This window comes from Miniopterus schreibersii (assembly GCF_964146895.1).
Source record: "Miniopterus schreibersii genome assembly, chromosome: 6".
Lineage (NCBI taxonomy): Eukaryota > Metazoa > Chordata > Mammalia > Chiroptera > Miniopteridae > Miniopterus > Miniopterus schreibersii.
The window spans coordinates 33,280,780-33,306,952 of record NC_138107.1 but is presented as its reverse complement, the minus strand read 5'-3'; the positions used below and the strand labels follow the sequence as shown (position 1 = coordinate 33,306,952).

The following is a 26,173-nucleotide window of genomic DNA, read 5'->3' as shown; positions in this document are numbered from 1 at the left end:
ACCACTTCCTAGAGACTCACATTTGGTACATCTGTAGTGGGGTCCAGTAATCTCAATTTTGACTAAGTACTGCAGGTGGTGCTGATGTTAAACTTTTATAAACACTGATTAAACAATTTAACAACAATTACTTCATAATTCAACACACAAACAGCTCTTTGGAACCAGGTTTATGGTGTTGAGAACCAACCCATTAAGTTTCCCCAGATATGGAGGGCATTCACAATCTACCCTAACTTACAAAGCTGCAATGATTAAAATAACCAATGTAAATATTTACTAAATATTTTTAATGGAAAAAAAAAAGTGATACACAAATTGGAGTAATAATTCAAGAAACTAAAAGCATGGTAATGCGGTTAACTGCTGTCTAACTGTTTAATTACCCAGCCCTCCCTCCCAATTCCCATCTCCATAAAATCCTCCAATCCAGCCTCTAGCCTCCAACCCATCATGCTTATGTCTCTGCCCTAAAACTCATGTTTGGGCACTTGGTGGTGGTACTTCCAACTTCATTCTGAGCACTTGGATAAAATTACCCCTTTAGAAAGCAACATGTTCATGGTGAAATAACTAAAGAATAGTTGAGCAAGAATTTGAACTCAAGCTCATCAAAAGCCTGAGTGAATTGAATCAGTTGAATTGGATCTGATTCTGCCATAATTATAAATGAACATAAATTTTTGCTATGGTAGGCAGAGAATTTAATTTAGCCTGTCTCCAGAGTTTTTGTGAAGGTCTGTGAATAGACCCAGTAAAAATATTGAACGCAGAGTTTTGGGAGAGGTTTTGTCAACCTTTCGTGTCACTCGGGAATGGGTCATTGGGGAGAAAAAGGGACATTTGTAATACTTTAAACAAAAATAAAAATTAAAAAAAGAAAAAAGAATTATTCTCTTTCTAAAGAGATTCATTACTGCCAGTGGCTACTGCCACTATGGCCTAAAGGCAAAATGGAAGACTCATGGTCCCAAAGTGTCCTATACAGCTAGAGGTAATGAAAAGCAAAAGTTCACCAGAGTGTTTCAGTATTTATTGCTGTGAAATAAATTACACTAAGGTTTCATGGCTTAAAACAAAATCAGTTAACCATCTCTCACAGTATCTGTGGGTCAGAAATTTGGACAGAGCTTGGCTGGGAGTTTTTGATTGAGGTCTATCAAACAATTGCAGATAGGCAGGATGGTGAGTGGAAGTGGAGCAGGGCGTGGTATCAGCCATCTCTCTGTTTCTCCATGTGATCTTTCAAACATACTAGCTTGGGCTTCCTTACATACAGCATGGCCACCTCAGGACAGTTTACCTGCTTACATGGTAGCTGGCTTGTCCTAAGTGAATGTCCTAAGAGATCCAGGCAGAAGCTGCATCTCCTATTTATGTTGATTTATAATTGTGATCTCTGAAGATGCATAGTACCACTTCCACCAATCTCTATTGATTTAAATAATCACAAAAGCACCCTACTGCCTGGTGGGAAGAATGCTGAAACTTCTTTGGACATGTTTTAAAATCACCACACTGATTTTGACTTCTCTGAGTGTTCATAGTTAGAAAGTGGAAAAGGGCAAAAAGTACATGCATATGTGAGATAAAATTACCTAATATGAATATACACCAAAAACAAATGTCAGGGATTAAAAGGATTTGAATACTTAAGTCTAGAAATTTATGTGGAGTTGTTGTTTCCAAAGTACTTGAGTGTCTCAGGATAAGCATACATGTATTATGACTGTATGAGTGTCTTACTTGAGTGATGAAACCACTCTACATTTCTATTTAAAGCCATTTCCCATGTTGTTTTATTTAAAGACTTGAAAATATTCAAAGAGAAAAGGCATGGTCTCTAAAAATTGAAAGCAGATCTTTGGTAGATGTTAAATTTTTAAATGGCAAAATAAATAAAGAAACCCACTTGATGATTAGGCTTTGCTTATGAAGAAGGGTGGGGCTGAGTGAGTGAATTAAATCCACTGCCAGGAAAATTCTTTCCTGATTAAAAATAAAATTTTATATGTTTTTCATACAGATTCCATCCTGCTTGTGCATGGCATCTTAGGAGACAAATTTACTTCTTCCAGATTATATTAAACTTGATGTAAGTGAAAAATTACGGAGGTGGACTTGATAGGTCCAGGAAAAGTTAGAGAAGAAATAGAAGTGTGAAGAAGGTATCAAGGCCTTTCTGCAAGTGGTTTTGAACACATTGAAGGCTGGAGTGAAGGTTTCCACTAACGACTTTATTCCCAAACATCTCAGAGGAAAAGCTGCAAGTTCAAAATAGAGCATGTGCTCAATAGTCCCAAGGTAGAACTATACATAGAGTTTTTCCTACTCCATATGTTTCCCAGAGTTGCCAGAATGTTTACTGTCATCAAGCACCTTTCTAGAAAGATCCTCTGAGTGCTTTCTGGGGTGGGATGACCATTTACCCAAGCAACTGCCATGGTTTGGTTTCATGGCACTGTCTCACCCAAACAATCTCTAGCCAGGTAGTCCCAATTTCTTACTTCTTCCTAATTAGAGAGCAGGTAGATTTTACCATCTGGGATGCCATTCTCTATGTCCCCTTGTAGAAATAAAAAGGAGGGTGTGAGCTCTCTTCTCACTGCCCTTCAAAGCAAGTGTCAGCATGTGGATTGATTTTGATTTCAGTAAGAATAAAGGTACCACATTTGGCTGGAATATATGCCATAACTTAGCAAGATTTCACATTTAGAAGTACATTCTGCTAGTTCTTTCTTACTTGTCTGCATTGTAACTCACACTTAGACTCTTGAGAAAGCCTTCTCATCAAGTTTAAAATACTTATAATTCTGTCATGTTTGGCTCAGTTCTATTTTCCTCTTAATGCAGGCCTCCTAGTCTCCTCACTGTTTGTATTGCATTATTTCAGTGCTCTCTTCATGATTGTAACTGGTGTACCAATGAGATATCTATACTCAGTGTCAAATCTGTTCCCTAAAATTTTCACCTAGAAATTAAAATGTGCATTTTAGTCATTTTTTGTGCTTTCTTGTTCTGCTCAAGATTTCTTTAGTGACAATTTAAATGGCCTTACTCCAAATCTCTTTCATCAGAATCCATTGAGGAAGGAGATTTTCTATATATAACAAGTGTTTCCATATATAACAAGTATTAAGATCTGGGTAGTTTGGGAAAGACTAGTAGACAAACTTTTTCTGTAAATGGCCAGATAGTAACATTATTGGCTTTGTGAGCCATATGGTCTCTGTTACCACTAATCAGCTCTACTGCCATCATAGTAGCAACAGAGAATACATAGCAAGTAATCATGGCTGTGCTCCAATAAAACTTTGTTTATAAAAACAGATGAGCCTGGCTTTACCCATGGACTGTAATTTACTGACCTCTGGTTTTGGAGACTATAACTCACTTGTTTAGTACTTACTGTTACTGATACTCTATATAAATTATTTCCCCTATTCTTTATAATACCTGGTGATGAAGATATCATTATTTCCATTTTGCATAGGGGAAATTGGAATTGGACATGTAATTCTGGAACACAGTTTCTGGGAGGGATAAAATAAATGTTTGGTGTATATATGGAGAATGGATTGGACAGATAAAATTTGGGATGTGTATTATAACAAGACATAAAAGTTTTAAATTTCATTAATTAATTCTATATTTATTAAATATTTACTCTAATATTTTATGAATAATTATCTGAAGACATTACTGATAAAGACATAAGGGCGAGTGAGATTTGAAAGGTTAAGGTTCGTGGTGTGTGAGAGGTTAAATAGCCATCTCGGATGGTGAATAAAGAAAAATTGAATTTATTTAAGGAAAGGGAGTGGAGGATGGTGATATCCAAAAGGAAGGACTACACAGCACTGAGTCAAAGGGCATTGGGTCCATGATGGCACCAAGAGTATACTTGGGACAGTGAGACAAGGAAGAGCATAGAAGAGGCGACAGGAGAGCCTCGGCTGGGCTGCTTTGGCTCACTCAGAAGTCAGAGAGAGAAGCGGGTCTTGGAGACAGGGTCAGGGGTAAGCTTGGGATGAGCTGCCACTGCCCATTGCTCCTCTGGTTGCAAGTTTCGTGGGGTCCCTTCAGAGGGACAAAGGGGAAAGCGGATGGCACTGGCATGCTCCCCTGGTGGGGAACACACGCTGTGTCCTTTGTCCTGAGGGCATTTATCTCTTTCTCACAGGTGGAAATCTTAGGGGAAGCCTCAGGGGAGGGTCTCAATAGAATATTCATAAGCTTTCCAGGTGTGCTCTTCCAGTGTCCTGGTCTACACTGATTGGTTGGTGCCAGGGCAGGAGGTGATTAGTCAACGAGGCAGCCACAGTGCCACTTGTCTGGTTTTGCTGCTTTTCTGGGCCTGGAGTTGAAATACAACTGAGGCCTAGACATTTTCTTTAGGGAGGAAATGCTCAGGGGGTCTAAGCCGCATTACCAGTGATATGCTGGGGGAAGATAGGTTACCCTGGGACAAGGTTCTTGTTTTCACAGTTTTGCCCCTTGCTAGGCATCCGGGACTTTCTGCCCTGGCTAGTCTCTTTACCTGAGTTAGCCTCTGCTCCTATCAGTCTAACAAGATTATCTTGGGAACAGAATAACAGAAGACAGACAACAAAACTTGGAGAGAAGTAACATATAACAGCATTTTACCAAAGCAAAAATTCTGAACATCAATTTAGATTGGAATTTTTCAATCCAGCCTCATGAAACATTAATCTTAGAGTGGAAAATTCAGTTAATTAAAATTTCCAAATACTATTATTTTCTTAAAAGTATCATACCTTCAGAATTCAGTGGGCTCAACCTTGACTTAATTTTCTAAAATAATTATATTCAAACTCTAAAAGTAACAAAAAGAGTTAGTTATGAAAATAACTCCCCAGGCCTTCACTGCACTATTGTCTGTGGCCATGAGTTATGCATATATGCATATAAGTTCTTTGGTTAATCTCTTCCCACCCCCTCTGCCCCCTTCCTTCTGAGATTCACCAGTTTGTTCCATGCTTCAAAATAAAACATGTTTTTCAAAAATATTGAGAGTCATTCTTACAATTAACAATAAAATGCTTTTAGTAAGACCAAAAGACTGCTAGAGAGAAAAAGAGAGCAAATCTCAGAAATATTTAAAGGAGATATATATTAATGTATTGAAAATATATTTTAAAATTGTAATGTATAAAATATATTTTTAAATAAGCTCAAAATTATTGAATTTGTAGCTAAATCATACTTTGGGATCAACTGGGAAATAAATATGTTAATCATTTACTCAAAAGAGTCTCATCTACCTTTAAAAGTCCTAAGGCAAATTTTCCAGTTTTCTTTGTGCCTCAATTTCAACTTCTGTAAAACGTAGAAAATAATTTTCCTTGTCTTACAAGACTGAAAGTTAAATACATTAATATACATAAAGCTCTTGGGGCAGTGCCCTGCACATAACACAAGCTTAGTACATATTTCCTACTAAGAATTTTTAGTCTTTTGAAGTGTTCTGTGAAGAAAAGCTTCTTCTATAAAAAAATAAAAATTTAAGAAACAGATCACTGAGAAACCTCAGATTCATAAACTCATCAACACATTAAGTATTCAGATAGTGTAGAGTGAAGAAATCTACTTCATTCTATCTAATTATTTCTCATATTAACTGGAACATAAAAATGGGGGGTTGCTAATATTATCATTATTTATATATTCTAAGGAACCCATTTGGGGCATTGCTGCTCCAAAGAAATTATAACTGAATAGACATAGCAATTATGTGCAAATCAGAAGTATGGAAAATATAATAAACTCTATTGTTCATCTCAGTCTCAGCTCTAGATCTCAATCCATGACATAGCTATTGTAATTTATCTGCACAAATTTCAACCTTTTCTGTGCAAAAAGAATATCACTTCAGCCGCGCAGTGGTTTCTCTTGTTTCCTGTCTTGGTGCTTTCCTGATGCACAGGGTGGGATGCCCACAGGAGCCCATTTAGCAATCACACACGTACAACATTGAATCATGTGGTAGTTATTACCCAAGGGACAATTTTCAACCAGAGAGGATGTACTTGACACATAACCACTTATTTTTTTCATTATGGATAGATAATTCTGGGATGTATTTCATATCCTTCTGCTTTGAAGTTCCCAGCAGGATTGAGCACCTATTCACACATAGTAGTGATCAACTAGTAACACCTTATTGTGTTAATTGTCTCCCTCTTTCTACTTCCATTCTCACAGGTCCTTCACTGCCACAAATGAGATCACTTTTCAAATGACCTGCCTACATGCAAACTCTCATCTCAGGCACTGATTTCTGGAGAGCCTAAGCTGAGGACTGATATATAGACTGCTATAAGATGAGGACATATATAATATATATTATATGCTCTATTTACAACATAATGTAGACAATAAATCTTTTGCTTTCTATTTTTGAGCTCAGTACGTTAGCTTTAAGGAATCATGTTTGATACATAATTCACATTCTACATCTGATAAAGGAGGGAAGAAGAAAGATTTTTTTTCACAGAATGTCTTATTCCAAGAGTTATGTGAGTTGGAGTTGTAAAAAATATTATAACTATCATTCTTACTTTTACTTAGTAAGCTCTTCAGTATAGTGACCTTTAGTATAGTAAATAAGGTATACATTTTACAACCAAAACACAATTGCACGAACAATAAGAATTGTGGTCACTGGTAATTGTTGATAACAGAATTGGTGTGTCTATGTGGTCTAAAAATCTATTTTTTTCTTAAACTCGTTGTGTCCTTTGGTAAGTATGTTTGTTGAAATATGATGAACCTTAGATTATTTTGATTTGCTAAATGATTTTTAAAATTTGTTTTAAGAATGAAGGAAAAATTTACATCATAAAAGAAAAATAAATCATATTCAGTAATTCAATAAATAAAATTCTTTGCTATCAGGAAAAGAAATCTGAAAGAAAAGAAATTCAATAAATGAAAATTTTTTTCCATCAGGATAAGGGACAAAATTAGACAGAAATAATCTACTTTCCATAATGAAGCAGGTTTTAACTTTAATCTACATTTACATTTGAACTATTTTAAGAATAGGATAAATGAAGGTCTTTTGCTTTTAATGTTGACCTTAAAATATCATATCAAATTTAAATATTGTCTTCATTGATTAAATGGGAAAGCCAAGATCTCGTGGCTTGGAATATCCTTGCGTTTGGCAGAGCCCTTGGAGACAGGCCCCAGATTGACTTCAGCTGGGATGGCACATGTGGATCCCTGGGTGATTCATTTCCAGATGGAAACATGTGCTAAAAGAACTACAGTTCTAACATGAAGCAATCATGGAGAAAATGTTTCTGAAATTGAAGAAGGTCATGATGTCTGGTCTGAAGTAAAACCATCATAGAGTAAGGTCATATAGCAAAAATAAATCAAAACCGTCTTAGTAGTTATCGCCCTCTATAAATATTACACCTTCTACTTTCAATGACTAAAGGCAAAGGAGTCTTTTTAAGAAACTGAGAAGTTACAGCAAAGTCTTGTAAGCAATTTCAGCTTATTTTTTTTTTTCGGTAGAGGAAATTCAACACTTTAAATGTCAAACTATTGGAAAATATAAACAAACATTTTCCTTTGAAAAAATAACTTAGATTTCTTCAAACATACATAAATGTTAAAGGCCACAGTATACATTAGAAACACACAAAGGAAAAGCACTTGGGAAAAGTTAAAGTAGGTTGTCACAGAAGGAAGGGAAAAAAGAAACATATTCCCTTGATTGAAACCAATACACGGTCTGTTTTGTATGGTCATTATTTGTGGAAATATCTTATTCCTGAACCATAATAAGAGGACCAGGTAAAGAGGCTATTATTGCCTACATGGCCTCCTCTAGTGTCAATATAGTGCATTCTCAAAAACTTTGGTTAACATGAATTTAAATTTATAAATTCAAAACTGCTTGAAGAAATCATATGTAAAAATAATATGATCCTATGGTTAATAATATGCATGGGGAAAATGTGTTCTCTTGTGGGAAAGTCATGGTTACAAATCTAGCACTCAAGCAATAATATCACAAGAAGCAGAACAAAGATGAAAGACTGGCTCTAACTCTATCATCAAATCTGGCATTATATCATGTGGTCTATGGACTCACATATACTGTGTGATGTGGTGCACCAGAAGGGAGCCTATACTTGGATATATATGTACTTTCTTTATTTTTATTGTTGACACTATTATAGATGTCCCCATTTTCCCCCCTTTGCCTGCTTCCACCCAGCCCCACGCCCCCTTCCCTCTGGCCATCACCACATTGTTGTCCGTGTTTATGGATTATGCATATATGCTCTTTGGCTAATCCCTTCACCTGTTTTCATCCATTCCAACACCCCTCCCCTCCACACGCACCGGCAGCTGTCAGTCTGTTCCATGTGTCCTTGCCTTTGTTTCTGTTTTGTTCATCAGTTTATTTTGTTCATTAGATTCCACATATAAGTGAGATCATATGGTATTTGTCTTTCTCTGTCTGGCTTATTTCACTTAGCATAATAATCTCCAGGTCCATCCATGCTGTCCCAAAAGGTAAGATTCCCTTCTTTTTTATAACCGTGTAGTAGAATTCCTTTGTGTAAATGTATCACAGCTTTTGTGTGTGTGTGTGTGTGTGTGTGTGTGTGTGATATATGTGTGTTTTTAAGTAAAAATCCAAAGTACCATATTTTCAGTCTTTTAGACCCCAGCCTCAGCCCAAAGTGTCTGGGTTCTATCTTTCAGTGAGAGAGAGAGATCATAGATCTTTTTGTCCCAGGAAAGCCAATTATTCACTTTTTCTTGATCACCTGTATGGTATATAATCTGTGATGGAAAACAAAATTAAATAAGAATCTCATAGCACTGTATACTCATACTTTTAAAAAGTTAATGTTAAATTGTTTTTTCTTATAACATATATTTTTTAAATTTTGGAGGAGCAAGGAGAAAAACTCTTGGAATAAATAACTATATTTTGCCAAGGAGACTTCAAATCAGGACTCTCAATCAAGCGTGAACATATGGTATTAACTCACTACTGGCATTAGCTAGTGAATCCTGCAGTACAGAGTTCATGTGAAAATCAGCAAAGTCAAACTTTGGGGTACTTCAGTGAGTAACTTAATAACAGTACATCTTGAATATGCTGTTTTTGGCAGAGTTAGTGTTTGTTCTGGGGTAACTTTAAATCTTGAATTCTGTTTTTTCAGAATGAATGTGACCATATTCATTATGAAAATAAAATTTTATGTTTTAAAATAAAACCTGAGTGTAGCTGCACCAAAAAGTTAATAGTCTTTAAAGAAAAGACTCATTGAACATCTTTTGCTAACTCATTTTTTTCCTTTTTCTTCCATTGTTGTTTTTTTTAACTGAAAAGTCCATGACTTGATGGACTGGAACAGAGAACATTCTGACAGGTTTTTAAAATGAAAGGAGGGGAAAATTCCCAGAGATCCTCATCCCATTTAAATTCTTCTGACCCTGTAAACAGAAGTGTCACTGCTATTCAAAGTGATAAATTATGGTTGGAATTATTCTGCCTAAAAAAAATAAATTTATAAATAAATCAGTTTTCAGCCAGTGTCTTAATGATTATGACAGTATAGCGACAATGAAGATGACCTCTTTTGTTCTATGAATTAGTATTGTCCTTATCAGACAACACATGCTTCTATACAACCTTGTTAGGTATTGGTATGCTATAGAAAAACAAAATTGCAAAATAAGGCACAGATATTCTTTTCCAAATATTGGTTTTAGTATAAACAAAATCAAGACTATTTTTGTGTGATTGACCAAATATACCCTACCATTAAAGAACTTATGATTTCTCTGGTGATCTTTGCTATTCCACCTTCCACAGAGTGTTTCTTCCAGTTTAATTATATAACAGCAGACAAAACTCTCCAGTAATATGTGAACTAATAGGGAACTACAGGCACAAAAACACATGCATTTGCAGGGTGTGTCAGGAAAGGGCACATTGGTTAAGGATCATGTGAAGGTCAAGTCCAACCTAGGAAGGCACTGCTGCCTCCAAGGCAGCCTGAGGGGCTGGTGCCCCAGGCACACTTTACCTCCCACAGCATTCCATCACAGGGTCATCGCCCAACTTCTCTCTTTCTCAGTTTGATCACCTACCAAATGGGAAAGAATTTATCAGCCTTATATGTTTAGCCTTATACGTGAAGTCTCCAAAACTTCACAAAATGAACTGCATGAATATATCTAGCCCAACACGATACATGTAACTGCCCGCCTTTACCTTAAAATTCAGTCTTAATTTTTTGGGAATTCTAAATGTGAATTGTTGAAAACTAGTTTAAAGTGTGGTATTTGTTAAATTGTATTTGTTAAGTACATGATTTCTCATGTTAGGAGCTCTGCTTCCCCTGCTTCTTGGCATTTACAATCTCTATACTGTGAGCACAGTTATATTATACAGTTAGACACTTACAGAATCTTAAGTGTATCCATAAGTCAGTGCAAATTGAAAATGGCACGCTCATTTTCATGCTGATAATAGTATTTATGTACCACTCTATGAGGTACTAATCATCATTACGGAAATGATTTTGTTTTATTCTTGCAAAAATGCCTTGCAGTGGGGAAACCAGATGCAACATTATGCTTATCTTACTGATGAGAGGGTCAGGCTCAGAGAGGTATTGGCTAGTCCAAGGACACAGAGCTGGTAAATGGGAGAGCCCAAATTTGAACATGTCTTTTTTGTGTGACTATAATTTTCCAAGTTGTTTAAATTAGCCCAGGTTTAAGGTCTTAGAAAAATTACATTAAACATAAAGGGAATCATATTGCAGGACATTAAGTTTTTTATTAAGTCTGCTTGGTTGGACCTTATAACTTTTTAAATATTTGTGATGTGTAGTTTGATTGTATAATTGATAATGATGACAGTCACAAAATGATGGAGTACAGTCTATGAATCAAATATATCACTTAGTTTATAGCGAACTTGAACTTATCCGAAGAGTTTCTATAGAGCAAATGTCTAATTATCTGGGACAAAAATTAGCCCTCACCATTGGTTGCACAAGTGCTGGAAGTTCTTAAGAAGGGACTCCAAAAAACATAACAAGTGTCAGAGGAATGGCTCTATTTCAGTTTACCTGTGAGTGGTGTTGGCATTGGGGAAGCAAGTCCCTTCTTCACAGGAGGGGTTGAACATGTGGCAAAGTGAGGAAAGACTAAGGCTAAGGAAGGATCAAAGAAAGAAGGATTATTGGGACCTCATTTTTATCTTTGGTATAGATAGGTTCACATATTTGAAACCTAGGAAATATTGCCTTTTGTCATTATGCATATTTTAGGCTCAGAAATCCTGGCCAGAAGGTGTATTCTAACTGGTATGGTCTTCACTTGTAGTTTTCCTCACAAACTTAGATGTTTTATCAAAGTAGGGATTTAGATTTTTTTGGTCAAATGTTTATGCCACTTATTTGCACTCCATGTCATTTTTTTATACTCTAATCACTAGCAGGTTCAGAAAGTTACTTAAACAGGAGACATTTCTACAAATTCTTTTAAAGTTTCCAAGTAGCTTGTGTTTGAGAAAAACCATTCAGGTAGTTTTTGTTTGGATGGGATAATGTTCTAAGTCTTGCGTGTAATCCATGAGTTGTTCATTATCTTCATTAATCTTTGACTGTTTAGACATTTCTGATGAAAAGAAATATTTTATTGTCATCCAATATTATTGTTGGATGAACAAGGTAAGAACAATTCATTCTTTTTATGATGTAAAATAATATCTGTTCAGAGCAGCTAATGACCTAATTTTTAAACCATTAAATAATTTTTTCTATAATAAAAACAATTTTATTATTAAAATCATTTTCTAATGTTTTAAATAATCTCACATTAGAAAATTTAAAACTTGATTGAAATAAAGATGAAGGTTCATAATTGTCACTTTTTTAATTGTCACTTTTTATTTTTTTTAAATCATTACCCGAGGACATGCTTATTGATTTTAGAGAGAGAAGAAAGGAGGGAAAGAGAGAGAAAGAGAAACATTAATATGAGAGAGAAACATCAATTGGTTGCCTTCCCATATGTGCTCTGACCGGGGATTGAACCTGCAGCCTAGGTATGTGCCTTGATCAGGAATCAAACCCACAACCTTTTGGTGTTTGGGATGACGTTCCAACCAACTGCGTCACACTTGCCAGGGCCATCATTGTAATTTATAATTCAATTGCTTTGATCTATATGTGAGTCCCTAATTTTTCTTGTTCTATTTTAAAATTTTGACACATAAGCATGTAAGGTAGAAATTTTAGCAGGAGTTCGTAAGTTTGTCAATATTTTATATATAGACTTTATTTTAGAAAGAGTCCTCTAAAATTCTTTAACAAGTTTTTAAACTATTTTTTTAAACAAAGAAATAAAGGTGTTTTAAATCTCACTACACTCTTTCTCCCCACATCCATGCCTTCCAACCTCCCCTCCATAACAGCCCAGGTAATGTTGTACCTTTACAGTTAACTTTTCCCAACTGCACTCTTTCTTGATATCAGCTCTGACTACTCTATGTATCACTTTTAAAAACACCAATGTCCAGTTTCTCACCCCTGCCAACTATCAGAATCCCTGGGTGGGGCCAAGACACCATTTTGTTTAGAAATCTCTTTAGGTGATTTTAATGGGCAACTGGGCTTGAAACCCCACTGCTCAACATTTCCCTCACAGTTTCTCAGTGATGGCATTGTTCCCCACCCCTCCACACCTGGTCATGGCCCAGCACACTCCTGAGCACGGGTCTTGGTTAAACATAAACCATTTATCCTGTGACCAATCTGTATACCCTAATAGAGTAAACTGCTCAACTCTCAATTACCAACTTAATAACAGTGTCTTTACCTAGAGAACAGCACTTTGTTTTTTTATATATAGACAAATTCTTATAGGAGGGTCTAATCACAATACTGCTATCTCTCCTGTGCCCCTTTATTTTTTTCTAGGAAGTGCAGGTGATAGACTAGAAGAAAGTGGCCCTTTGAAACAGACAGATGTGGACTGAAATCCCAATTATACAATTCATGAGCAGCATACCCAGGTAAATGGTTTCACTGTGTTGAATTTCAGCTTCCCTAGATGTAATATGGGGTAAATATTGCTCTACAGAGTTGATTGGAGAATTAAATAAGAGTACATATATAAGATGCCTGGCACATAATAAGTTTCCTAGAAGTATTAGTTTCATTCTCTTAAAAGAACTTATACTTTAAAACAGTAGTTTTTACATTGAATTTCTAGGAGCATAGAGCTCAGCGGTAGAGGCCTTGGGAAAGCCAGGTTCCACCAGAGGAGCTTTGATCTATATTATTGAGTGACTTTTGATATGAGATGTCATATAATGAAAGAATTCTATTGAAGGAAAAAATGCATAAAAGACACTGATCTGTGTTATTATAGCAGCTACAACTTGTGTTTTTCCTTCTTTGTGCACATAATTCACTGCAAAGGCACATGTTGATTTATTTATATCATTAGTTCTAATATTGGCTTTAAAACTTGTTTTTAGATATTAAAAAGTATTTTGGTACTCTGTACTTGGATTACAATAAAAAGTCAACTTTAGAAAATTTTAAATTTATTTTTTAATTACAATTGATGTACAGTATTATATTAGTTTCAGGTGTACAACAGTGAGGAGACATTTATATAACTTATGTGACAAGTAGAAAATTCATATTTTAGATGTAGTTAAAGTACATAAAAATGTAGCTTTAAAAGGGTTTTAAGGAGTCAATGGAACTAAGTCAATACCAGGAAGAGAATAATTGAGAAGGGCAGCTTATTCAAGATGATCTCATAGAACATGTAATCTTTACCTCATTTCAACTATAATAAAAATGAATGGGACCAACAGTAGTCTGGAATTTCTATAGATACCAGTCTCTTTAGTTGTTCATTGTTTCCCAAAATAGCAGAGGATACATGACTTTGTTGCTGTTTCTAATTTAACAAATATAATCACATTACTATAAACATAGTTGCTTATCATAGCCATCCAAATTTCTGGAAAATATTAAGATTTATTGTCAAAGTAATGAGAACAAAAAAATAAGTTGTTCCTTAGCGTACTTTCTGTTAGGCATTTCCGGTTGCTTTCTGTATTCTTTTTATTTGCAATTATGACTGCAGCTGAACTTCATTACTATTTGCTCTCTCTCTCTCTCTCTCTCTCTCTCTCTCTCTCTCTCTCACACTTGTGGATGTGGTATTTCATTAAGTGGCTAACACTACCAGGTAAAGTTTACCTGTAAATTTTTCTTGGCTCACCCACAGTGTTTTCTTCCTTGATGCATAGTTCATTGTAGTCTTCTGAATTCCATTTTGACATGCAGCACAAAAGGATCTTCAACAGCAAAACCCATAAATAGGCAATGTAGCCAGAGGCAAGAAACAGCTCATTAAAATGTCAAATGAAAGCCTTGGTACTTGAAATTTCTTTGGTGTTTTGTAGACTACACAACTTGGGTTCCTGTGATTCTACATGCATAGTCAGTGTTTACAGTTTTAAAGCATGTATTTATCATTCATGTCTTTCAAAGTAACTTTTCAATAAAATTAATAAAGAAGTGAGATAACACTGAGAACACATTGATGCTTGTTCAACTTGCTTCCTGGAAGTGATAGACTTACATGCAACTTGTAGCAGTTTTGTTCCACATAATGTTAGCATATTAATCTACCTCAAACATTTATAACCATTTTGTTTGTGGAAAAAACATTGCCAAGCCAGACCAGGTTAATGCATTTAGATGTTGTAAAATCAAGATAGCACATGATGTAAATGAACTTCAAGTTGACCAGTCACATATTCTCTTGGAAAACTAGCAAGGCTAGTCCCTTCATTAAATTTATTTGATGAAACAAAAAAACAAAAAGTGCAGACTATTTGAAGATTAGTTTAATACACTTCCCTTAAAATTACTGTGTGCCAGATATGGTACTAAGCCTGGAGATAAAACAGAAATGTAATCTCTCCCTGAAGGAAATCACAATTATGTCAACAAATGGTGTCAGAACAGTGTGGTAATTCCAACAATGGGCTTGGATATAGGTTACATTGATGGAGGGCATAGAAAAGGAACTGATACATTCATTCTGGAGAACAGCCACATGAGATTACACAGAAAAGGACTGAGCTGGGTGTTGAATGATTAAAAAGGAGATGTAAGAAACAAAAAGTATGGGAAATAATAGGTAGGTGAGTACTCGCGTCAGAGGGAAGAGACACAAAGCACTGAGAGCAGTAGTATAGTGAAATGTTTGAAGAAATGCGAATATGTCAGAATTATAGGGGAGTAAAGTTTGAGACTATAAATGGCAAGAATTAAAACCACATATGAGGGAAGGTTCTAGCATGCCCTTTAAGTCATTCCTTTGGATACCAAAATTTTTAGATTTACACACACAGTTTGTTAAAAATGTTTTTTAAATATATGCATGTTTAATTATTTATATAATTATATATTAACTCCACAAGGGCAGTTTTTATGGCATCTGTTCTATTTATTAATATCTCTCATGTCCATATACCCAGCACAGAGAGGACTCAATAAATAGCTGTTGAGTGAAAGATGTACATTAACCAAACACAGATGAAAATAGGAGTTTCAAGAAGGGGATGGGCTAACAATAAAATAAAATGCAGTTTTAAGGGGTTGGTTTCCTAATTGGAATCTCTTTATATGATAATTAGTTTTTATATGTGTTACTGTAATTTTAAATTTATCCTGAATAGGTCTAGTAAATGCATGCACTCACCAGGAGCCGAGGGTAAACAAATGCGCAGGCTGGGGCGGGACTTAGCGCTGCGGAAGGTCAGTCCGCGGACACCGATTGCATGAGATGCCACGTGATTCCGCGCTAATCAGCCACCCAACCTTGCTTACGAGCTGTGACTCTTGGATTTAAATGTGTAGCCTATAGTTGGAGATATGTAATATTTATTTATGTCAATGAAATTACTACGGTGTTTTTTCCAATTTATGGCTTATTCGCTAAAATTTGCTAAAATTAACAGTAAATTAATTACAAAAAAAATAAGCAAACCTTGGTTAAAAGCATTTAAAAATTAACAGGGTGTTAATTTTCACATATGACATACCGAATGGAAATTTTGTTTGTTAAACCTGAAGTTCGTTAAATCATGGTCTGCAAAATCGAGGGTTTGCTATATACTGAATGCCAGTAATTACCCCCTTGGATGTTCTTATAATTTATATTTAGTGTTTTGCATGTGTTAAAAGGTAAAAAAAAATGCTGCTACCATACATACTGTTTGTACCCTTCTACAACTTACTGGTCTAATATATTTTGCATATTTATTCATTCTACTTAGTAATTTTTCCTATGAATAATTCATCATTTATTTACTCAGTTATATACTTATCTATTATTTATTTATTCTCTTTTTGATTAGAATTTGGTTTGCTTCCATTTTTGGTTATTATAAACAATATTATTTACAAAGAGGTCATAAAAATACTCTCATTTATTTTTTGAACATGTTCCATAAAGTTCCTTCAGATTATACAAATAAGTGAAATTGCAGGGCCATAGGATAATTATGTCTTAACTTTATTACGTATTGCTATATTGCTACCTAAAGTGATTGTTTCAATTTATATTCCCAACAACAGTGTAAGAAAATTTTCAGTCCTATATAATCTCACTATCTCTCTGCACTTTCAAATTTATTGATTTTTATGATTTTAAAATGGTAGCTCACTGTGGCTTTAATTGGCTTTTTCCTGCTACTAGTGAGGTTGCACCTCCTTTTTATAGGTTTAATGATATTAGAGTCTGTTTTAATTTTGTTCATGGTATCTTTTGTTGTTTTGAAGTTTTAATATTAGTGTAATTTAGTGTAAAATTTATTTAGCCTTTTTAATGCTTTGCACTTGGTGTTGTGCATGTGTGTGCAGTTTTATTTTCTTAATTCTTCTCTACCCCTCCAATTGGTATTTTGCAATTAAAAAAAAAGTTTTATAGTTTTGCTTTTCATATTTATGTCTCTAGTAGACCTAGATATTAATTTTTATATACCATGGGGTAAATTTCTAATACTTTTCTTTTCTATGTGAGCCGTAAATTTTCTCATATAATTTAAGGGATTCTTTCAGTGTACAGAACAATGCCCAGTCAACTGAGCCACACTGGCCAGGGCTATAATTTAAGGGACTTTAGCTTTGCCTTACCTATTTGGAGTAACATCTGTCATACATCAAGATTCCATACAAACCTGATTTTTTTCTGTGTTCTCTGTTCTGACTTATATTTTTGTTTGGTTTGGTGTAAACATTTCACTTATCAAAACATAGAATGCTGAAACAATTTCCATTTAAAGATAGAGTTACTAAGTTGGGTTATTATGATTTGAATAGAAATTATTCTAAAAGTAGGTATCCCATTCAAGTGTGTAGAATTGGAAATGTTTTCATAATAAAAAATGTATTACTGATAATATTAACATTTAAAGTTATAAATTACTACTACTTTAGAGTTCTTACTAGGAACATATAGAAAGAAAACAAAAGGAAATGTAGTTTTGAAGAGAGTAGGAAATTAATACATCATAGGATATAATTAAAGTTTCCAATATTTCACCTCCTATCTTGTCCTGGAGTTAATGCACATTTTGGACTCACAAGCTCAAAATTTTCCAATAATTGGATGAGACTCTAATTCAACTGGTCCCTCCTATCATCTATGGTGAGGAAAACTTAATGAAGCATTGAGAATACCCCATGGATGAAAACCTATCTAAAAACCTTTTTGAGAGGCAGCGCAAACAGTCCTTCCTCAAACCAATTTATTTATTAGAGTACTGTACCCACTTTAAAGCAAGTATAAAAAGGGGCCAAAAAATTAAATGAAAGAATAAGTAGATGAAGAATGATTGTGGAGAAAAATTTAATGGAACTAATGGAGAAAAGTCCAAGTGAGCCAGGTACTGTTTTCTTCATTAATAATGTTGAACTTCACTTTTAGATGTTAAAACTTAGGGTAAAGTAGACTAGGATGGCTCATAAGATAATAATCAGTACATATAAACATTATAACTCTCCAAAATATATCAATTAAAAATCTCTGGAAAGAAGTGAAGGTTAAAAAGAAGGCCTATGACAGAAATCTATTGCAACTCGAATAAGTATTGTTCTGATAATGCTACATCAAGAAACTCAACAAACAGGTGAACATTTTAAAAATCTATCCCAGCAGTTGTTTTGTGAATAATTTGGAAAAGTATATTATATAATAATTAAGACATTAATATTTTATATTGATATTACTCACTACTTTATTTCATAATTGCTTTTTATCTTAACCCAAAAGTGAAATGAGAGGATTTCCATTTCTAGCTTTGAATGAAGTAACAGGAACCAGATTTACATTAGTGTCATAAGCAGCCAGAAAACCACAGACTCAATACCCCCCACCAAAGGAAACATCACCCTTCAGCATTGGACTATAGACATCTCAGGACCATGATTATTGAAAGAAGAAAGACTGATGAAGGAAGCGCAATCATTGCCTCAGTTTACTGACTAGAAGCTGTTCTTAGGCTGCAGTGAGCTGAGAAGAAACCCAGAGAGATCCCAGAAACTGCATTAAGTTGTGGAGATGGATTAGGGATTGGGGAAGCCATGACAACTAGAATTTTGGAGACAGAGAGGAAGAAGTTTCATCAAATACACACTTTGGAGATCTACAGAGGCGGGTCCTCAAGACTTTGACTGTTTATTTGTGGCATGTACTAGAGGAAATTACTCTGATATGAGAAGAAACACTGGAAATCAGTAATCCAAACAGATATGGAAATAGATTTTGGTTCCTTCAAACAAGAGTAGAAAGACATCATAATATCTGGGACATTGGGTTGCATCCTCACATGAATATTGCCTCAGTAATGAAGTTAAATTAGCCTTACCCTAAAAACTAAAAACAGATCAACTGGTTTCCAAGTAGGTTACCTACATTCACAAACTCTAATACTCTTTAAGGGACGATAATAAAATCTAGCAAGTAAAGTGAATTCACATTGTCACCATCCAATTATAAATTACAAGGCATCCAAAGGGAAGAAAAATATGACCCATAACCAGAATAAGAAACAAACAATGAAAAGAGATCCAGAAATGGCAGGGTTTTAAAAAAAATAATTGATGGACTTTTCTCCTTGTGAGAACTCTCTACCCAATGTAGCTTATTTCCAAACTTGTTAGTGTAATTCTCTTACATTGCTAGTGGAAATGAAAAATGCTATGGCCAACTTGGAAAACATTTTGGAGGTTCTTTAAAAAGTTACACTTACCATAAGATCTAGAAATCCCTAAATGGATTTTCTTATGTATTTACCCAAGAGAGATTAAAACATATGTGCACGCATATATTTGTATATGATCGTTCATAATAGCCAAGTCATTGATCCAAATGTCCATCAACACGTAAATAGGTAAATAAATTTTGATATAACTGTATAATGGAATACTACTCACTAATAAAAAGGAACAAACTACTCACACAGATAATATGGATGAATTTCAAAGTTATTACACTAAGTAAAAATAGCCACATAAAACATTACTAAGAATCGCTAAACTTTAGTGACTGAAAGCAAATCTGTTTGCTAGAGGCTGGGACTGGAGGAAGGAAATTCACTACCAAGTGGCATAAGGGAATATGTACATATGGATATATATTTTCTCACACTTATCAAATTATACACTTAAAATTAGTGAATTTTATTGTATGGAAATTTTACTTCAATAAACTGAGTAAAAATAAGTGGAATGGATCTGGGATAGAGCAAGTTTCGGAGACTTGAGACAGCTTGACCAAATTCTAAGTTCACTGTTTTTAAAAGAGAAACAATTTGGTAGTAAAAATCAATAGCAAATAACAGCTTGTGATAAATAAAGCTTCTTGAATTAAGGTCAAACATGGAAAAGTCTGTTCACATTCAAAGAAAATGTTGAAATAGCACCAAGTAAACTGACATGCAGTAAAACTGGCAAAACAAAATAAACACTACATCAATGTATTAGGAAAGCTAAGATTTTTGCAAGATTAAAGTGGGTTTGAAAATTAAATATATGGTTTTGAGTTCATTACCAGAATGTTTAGGTTTCTGCCCTCCTTTGATTTATATAGTATTAGACACTTACAATGAAAATAAAATTCCAAGGAGAAGAATTGCTTAAAATCAATGACACAGCTCATAGGTCTTCTCAGAGTTGGCACACTCCTTGTGGAAAAAGGCAGTCATCATTTTCATTTTAAAACATTCGGGTGGGCAGTTCCTCCCCATTCTGGACAACCAAACTATTTGTTCAGGGGGTTTTCTTAAGAGTTGTTTATTGCTTTTACACAGCAACTGATGCAGTTAGGAAAATATGTTACTTTCAACATCATCATTCTTTATGCTGATTGCATCTTTGTTAACATGAAAAACTTGTATCAGTGACTTTATCCACAATCAAATGTCTGGTCTTTCATTTGAGATACATTCATTCATCCATCTTTTTTTCTTTAAGTAATTTATTCAAGATCTACTGAGCATCTCCTTTGTATCAGATACTCTGCTGGGTGTTGAGGGCACAATAATTAAGAAACTATATACAGCTCTTGACATCAGAGTACTCAGCCTAGAGGAAGAGGCAAACTTTCAATGAAAAGGACACACAAAGTGTTATGATTAGTTATTTTTATAGGTGCTTTTAAAGAATATATTAGGATCAGGGAAGCTTAGAGAACATGAAAATCAAAAGTGTATATATATAACAGCCAGGCTGGGCATGACTCAGGGGTTGAGCATTGATCTAGCAGCCAGGAGATTGCAGTTTGATTCCTGATCAGAGCACATGCCTGGGTCGCAGGCTCAACCCCCAGTAAAGGGCATGATTATCACAAGCTGATCAATGACTCTCTCATCATTGATGTTTCTACCTCTCTCTCTCCCTCTCCCTTCCTCTCTAAAATCAATAAAAAGATATATTTAATAATATATATATACATATAATATAGCAAAGAATTCTGAATAAACATTTGGAGAATAACAAAAATCAGTGCATTTAAGATACAACAAAAAGTTGGAGATTAGTCATTGAGTCTTGACAAAAAATTATTTTTAATTTTTAGAAGAAAAGCCAAAGTGACAAAAGCCTTTCATATGAATTCCTTTCTCTTTAAACCATAGTATTTAAACAGTTTTCTTCCCAGGGAGGAGAGGGTCACATTCTTCTGAGGAAAATAAGGATACTTAAATATATTTCACTGTAAGATGTGTTTGCCTATGTTTTTTGAAAAATGCGGTCTATTGTGACACGCTTTTCCAATGAAAACCTTCCCCCCTCTCCTTCCTGGCCACTCCCTTGCTCTCCTTGCTGTTCGGACACTCTGTGGGCCCCCCGCCTGTCCACCGCACTGTGGGGCACGCTGTGCACTGCGTCGCTCAGGGGAGCTCCATGCCATCGCTGTGCGTTTGAGACCTTTGGTTCTTGGTATGTGAGATAATCCCAGTAGTATGTCCTCAACCTTCCTTTCTCCTGTTCCACTTACGTGTGATATCTCTATTCTCTGTTTCCAGGACAGCTCCAGTGAGCTCCAAACCTTGTAGTTAGCTATTTACAACGTATCTCCCTGTGGCCATCTAGCAGACACCTCAAACTCTCAGTATGTTCCCAGCTGGATTGATCACATCTTCTTTAAAGCTCTTCAGATGTCATTTCAAGACAATTCAGGAAACGTCCCCTCAACACTTCTAGAAAGCAGTCTTCAAGGCACTGAGAAACACCGTGATGGTTAAAATAGATTCCTGGCCTGGAGGAGCTGCTCAGCAAATATTTTATGTGATTATTTTCTATCTTCTTTTTCAGCTCTTTCCTGCAATACTACCCGATTACTACCAGAAGCAGATATCAGACACGTACAACAGATGCAGAAAATCACTCTAAAAATGAGAACAGTCACTGGGATTCTTTGATAGTTACCAAGTGAGTGAGAAATTCAGAGATTTCCTTTGAGTATGATTATTTACTTATTTGATATAAATCATGCTTCAATTTTCTTATGAGAAACCATGAACACTTACATGCTTGTGACAGATACAATTTTTTTTTGACTTTTCATCAAATGTTCTCCGTATTAATCATGCCATTTTATTTTCTGTGTTTCTGAGGATTTGGTATCTGGGGCCTGTTGACTCTGGAGAGATTGCCCCTCCCAGTGCTAGCTAATTCCTAGAAATAGGAAATGAACGACTTGTAGAGCACACCTGTCATATGTAAATGAACCAATCCCACATTCCCACCAACTCCTCTATTAGGTTTTTACACTCAGGGCCACTATTCCTTTGCCTCACCACTCCAGGGACAGGTACCAGAAAACTAGGAACACCCCCTCTACCTCTGAATCCACTAAAATTATTAAACTAGTCAATCCTAAACTTGCCTATCCTGCCTTGCCAGTTCCTCCCCGCAGAAACCACAATAAAGGCTCTTGCCCATGTTTTTATGGGAGGGGGAGGAGGAGGGAGAGATGCTTAACAAAGTTTGAAGGCAAAAAGTTTAATGAGAATTTCAGTGGCCAGTCATTCAGTACAATCTTATGGAATCTTGGTGGGTTTCAAGTACTAGTCTGTCCAAAATGAGGACACCATCTCAATCTTACATCTTATTTCTATTTTACATAGGCTCTGCAAGAAGGAAGGTCTCCCTGTATCTTCCCTTAAACCCAGAGTATTGGCCCTGAGAAGCCAAAACCTTCTCTAAATCTATGAAAATAATTTAAAAACCCTACAGAACATTTGGGCCTTTAAAAAATAAAAACTTGCAAAGATCTCTGATGTTTGTGAAAAATTCCTTTTATTTATCACCAAAAGCTGGAATTACTTAAAGCAAATCCGCTTCATTTTTCTTTAATGGAAGGCTCCCAAAAGTCATAGAAGTTCTGAGAAGTCAAGTACTGAAATTTTCTTCAGCTTCTGGACTATTAAAACTGGATTGAATTATGTTTATTAAATCCATCTCTATATTTTTGGCAATTAGTTTCTCACACCTTGACTTTAGGAATCTGGGAATCACTGACATGTCAAACTTTCAAAATATAGGAGGCTACTTTTTCATAAACCAACATGCCTAATTACTGGTGTTATTTTTTGAAACGTTTCCATTCCTGATCCTCCTAGGATTCATACATGGCAAAAGCATTTAAAATGCCATCTATCATCTGGACCGCTACTTTAAATCCCTCAGGCAAATGTTTTTGTAAACAATTGGCCCTTGAAGGTATCCTTGGAGCCAGGAAACTCATGTTTCATTGGTTCAAGAGAAGAGGCACATTCCAGAGTTGAGGATCCTCTGAGGACAAAACTGTGAGTCAAGGTTTACCACATCATATCTCTCATTAAGCAGCTTGATTCCAATGATGTCATAAATCCAAGGTCAAAACGAACTGTTAAATTTCACCTCCAAAGATCCACAGTTACAGCTTCCAGGATATCTTATGAAATTTTCCTTCTAATTTTTAAAATAGAGACAATGATTATGAACTACAAAATTTGAAAACCAGCAAAATAAGTGCAGAGTTTAGTGCTATAATCAACAAAGGGATAGAATGAAATGCACCTAACATATGCTGAACAATATACACAATTACAATTACAAGACATAAAGAGTAGTTATAAATAGTAACTAACAATGAGATTGGTAACATGTACATAGCTGATTTAAGCATTTTTAAGTGACGCTTAGAAAGGTGATTGGTAGATTTGGCTAAAAAGGAAACTACTCAGATACATTGTAACAAAAATCACCTGAAATGAGAGTTAAAAACATGATTCCTGAACATCACCCCAGTATGAATGTAAGGATACTAGTTAAAATTGAATTTTATATGAATTATGAACAATTATATTCCTATATTTTATTTCAGATAAACAATGACTAATTGTATTTTTAATTTTTTTTTATTTGCTAATGCTGGCAGTATCCAGAGAACAAATCCGAACTTTAAAATCTTGGCCCTGTCACTTGAAAACGGTGTAACATTGGTGAGTTACTTAACCTTTCTGAACCGTGGTGTCCTCTTTGTATATTGTAGGTGATGGTTAGTGTGAGGATTAAATTAAGTAGCTTATAAGAGGGGATCAAAAAAGTGTCTAAAACCTAGTAGGCATTCAACGAATTGGGTTTTGTACTAATTTTCTAGAGTTGCCATAACAGATTACCACAAACTGGGGAGTTTAAAACAACCAGCAAAGTATTGCCTCACAGTTCTGGAGGCTAGGATACCAAAAGTGTCGAAAGAACAGGCTTCCTTTGAAGACTCTAGGGAGGAATCCTTCCTTGTCTCTTTCTGGCATCTGATGGTTTTCCACAATCCTTGGCATTTCTTGGTTGTAGTGTATCACTCCAATCTCAGCCTCCCCTGTCTTCACCTGACTGTCTTCCCTTTGTGTGTATCTCAGTGTCTCTAAATCTTTTTTTCTTTATAAGGACACCAGTCATTGGAATTAGAGCCCACATTAATCCAGGAGGTTCTTATCTAAACTTAATTGCATTTGAAAAGATTCTATTTCCAAATAAGACAGGTACAAAGAATTAGGACTTAAATATATCTTTTTGGGAGATGCAGTTCAACCGATAATAGGGTTTTGTTATAACTTGATTAATTCACTTTATCTTTTCTTTCCCCCCAAAATGAAGCTACTAACATCTTTGTCACAGTGGTTGTAAATTTAAATGAGATATTTCATGTGAAAAAGCCTGCCATGTGCCTGAAACACCCAATACAGAAAGTCAATCTGAATTTTCCTTTCAGTTTCATCATTACCAGTCATTACACTTCTTAATTTTTATACATTATTTTAAAATACAAGAGCCAACTCTTCTACATCTTAAAAAATGTTGTAGAGTTTTCCTCCTTTAGAAGTTTGAATGTCTGTGGAGCATCTGGGTAAATACGGCCCCTGTCATTTACATTCACAGATTGAATGTGATTGACTCCATGACTAATGCGTAGACCAAACCCTTCCCTTTAGCTCATGGTGGCTGTTTGTGCTTTCCTTTAGGGAGGGAAAAAGGGAACCTGGGGAAACAGTCATACTATTCTTTGTTGGAGTGACCTACATAAGTGGCTTCCTTGGAAAGATGTGGTTAGTTAAGTTTTCCCTATGCACAGAAAGGAAAGAAGTGTCTTTTCTGGGCTAGACCAAGAGATATTTTTCCAAATTTGGAGAGGAGGACAGGGGTGTTAACAACTATTGTGAAACAGAACCACTTAAACTTCTAAAGAAACTTGAGCCTTGCCCCTGGGGAGATAATGAAACAGAAAAGGTAAAACTGAGAGAATCCTAGAGCAAGAATGCCTTTGCCTTGTTTCCAGGTGCAACGCTAAAGGTCATTGTCCTTGCAAAGAAGCCCTACATCCAGAATGGTGCACGATTGTGGGTGGCAAGGGCAGAAGGTTTATGCTGTTAGGCCCCAAAGGAAGCCTCGGGATGCCAGGGAGGCACGAAAGAAGAAAGCCAAAGGGCCTCAAGGGCCTTTAAACTCAGGTAGAGCAGAAAAGCTCTGTGAGCTTGAACATCAGGCATCATATTGAACCCCGGGACCTCGGCAGCAGCGTTAATGAGCACTTGTTGACAGTGACCAAATGGAAGGCATTATATCTTAGTGGATTCTTTTTTTTTTTTTTTAATATATATATCTTTATTGATTTCAGAGAGAGGAAAGGAGATGGAGAGAGAGATAGAAACATCAATGATGAGAGAGTCATTGATCGGCGGCAGCCAGCAACACGGGCATGTGCCCTGGCCGGGAATCGAACCCTGATCGCCTGGATCCCAGGTCGACGCTTAACCGCTGAGCCACGCCCGGCTGGGCCTTAGTGGATTCTGATGTGAAGAGATGATCATGAATCAGGTGCCCCTTGCCATCAATGCCATGAACTACTACTACGTACTCCCCGAAACCTCAGGAGTGGAAAGGAGAAAACTCTTAATTATGACTCTTCAACTCACTGACTTTAAATACAGAATTGGTAAATTTTGAGCCTGAATAGATTAAGTAATTACTGCTGAGTTTACTAGGTAGTGACTAGACAGTATTTTCTATTATCAGTA

At 35.6% G+C, this 26,173-nt stretch overlaps 1 long non-coding RNA gene across 2 annotated transcripts; it reads left to right on the top strand.

The window, feature by feature from the left end:
* Positions 1 to 8,483: 8,483 nt before the first annotated feature.
* Positions 8,484 to 24,089, top strand: LOC308558405. Of its 2 annotated transcripts, none has more exons than XR_013998994.1 (4): positions 8,484 to 8,559; positions 12,996 to 13,090; positions 21,927 to 22,043; positions 24,037 to 24,089. It is a non-coding gene; the product is annotated as an uncharacterized lncRNA (long non-coding RNA). The 2 variants fall into 2 exon arrangements; XR_013998995.1 differs by lacking the exon at positions 24,037 to 24,089 and adding an exon at positions 23,237 to 23,380.
* Positions 24,090 to 26,173: the final 2,084 nt, after the last annotated feature.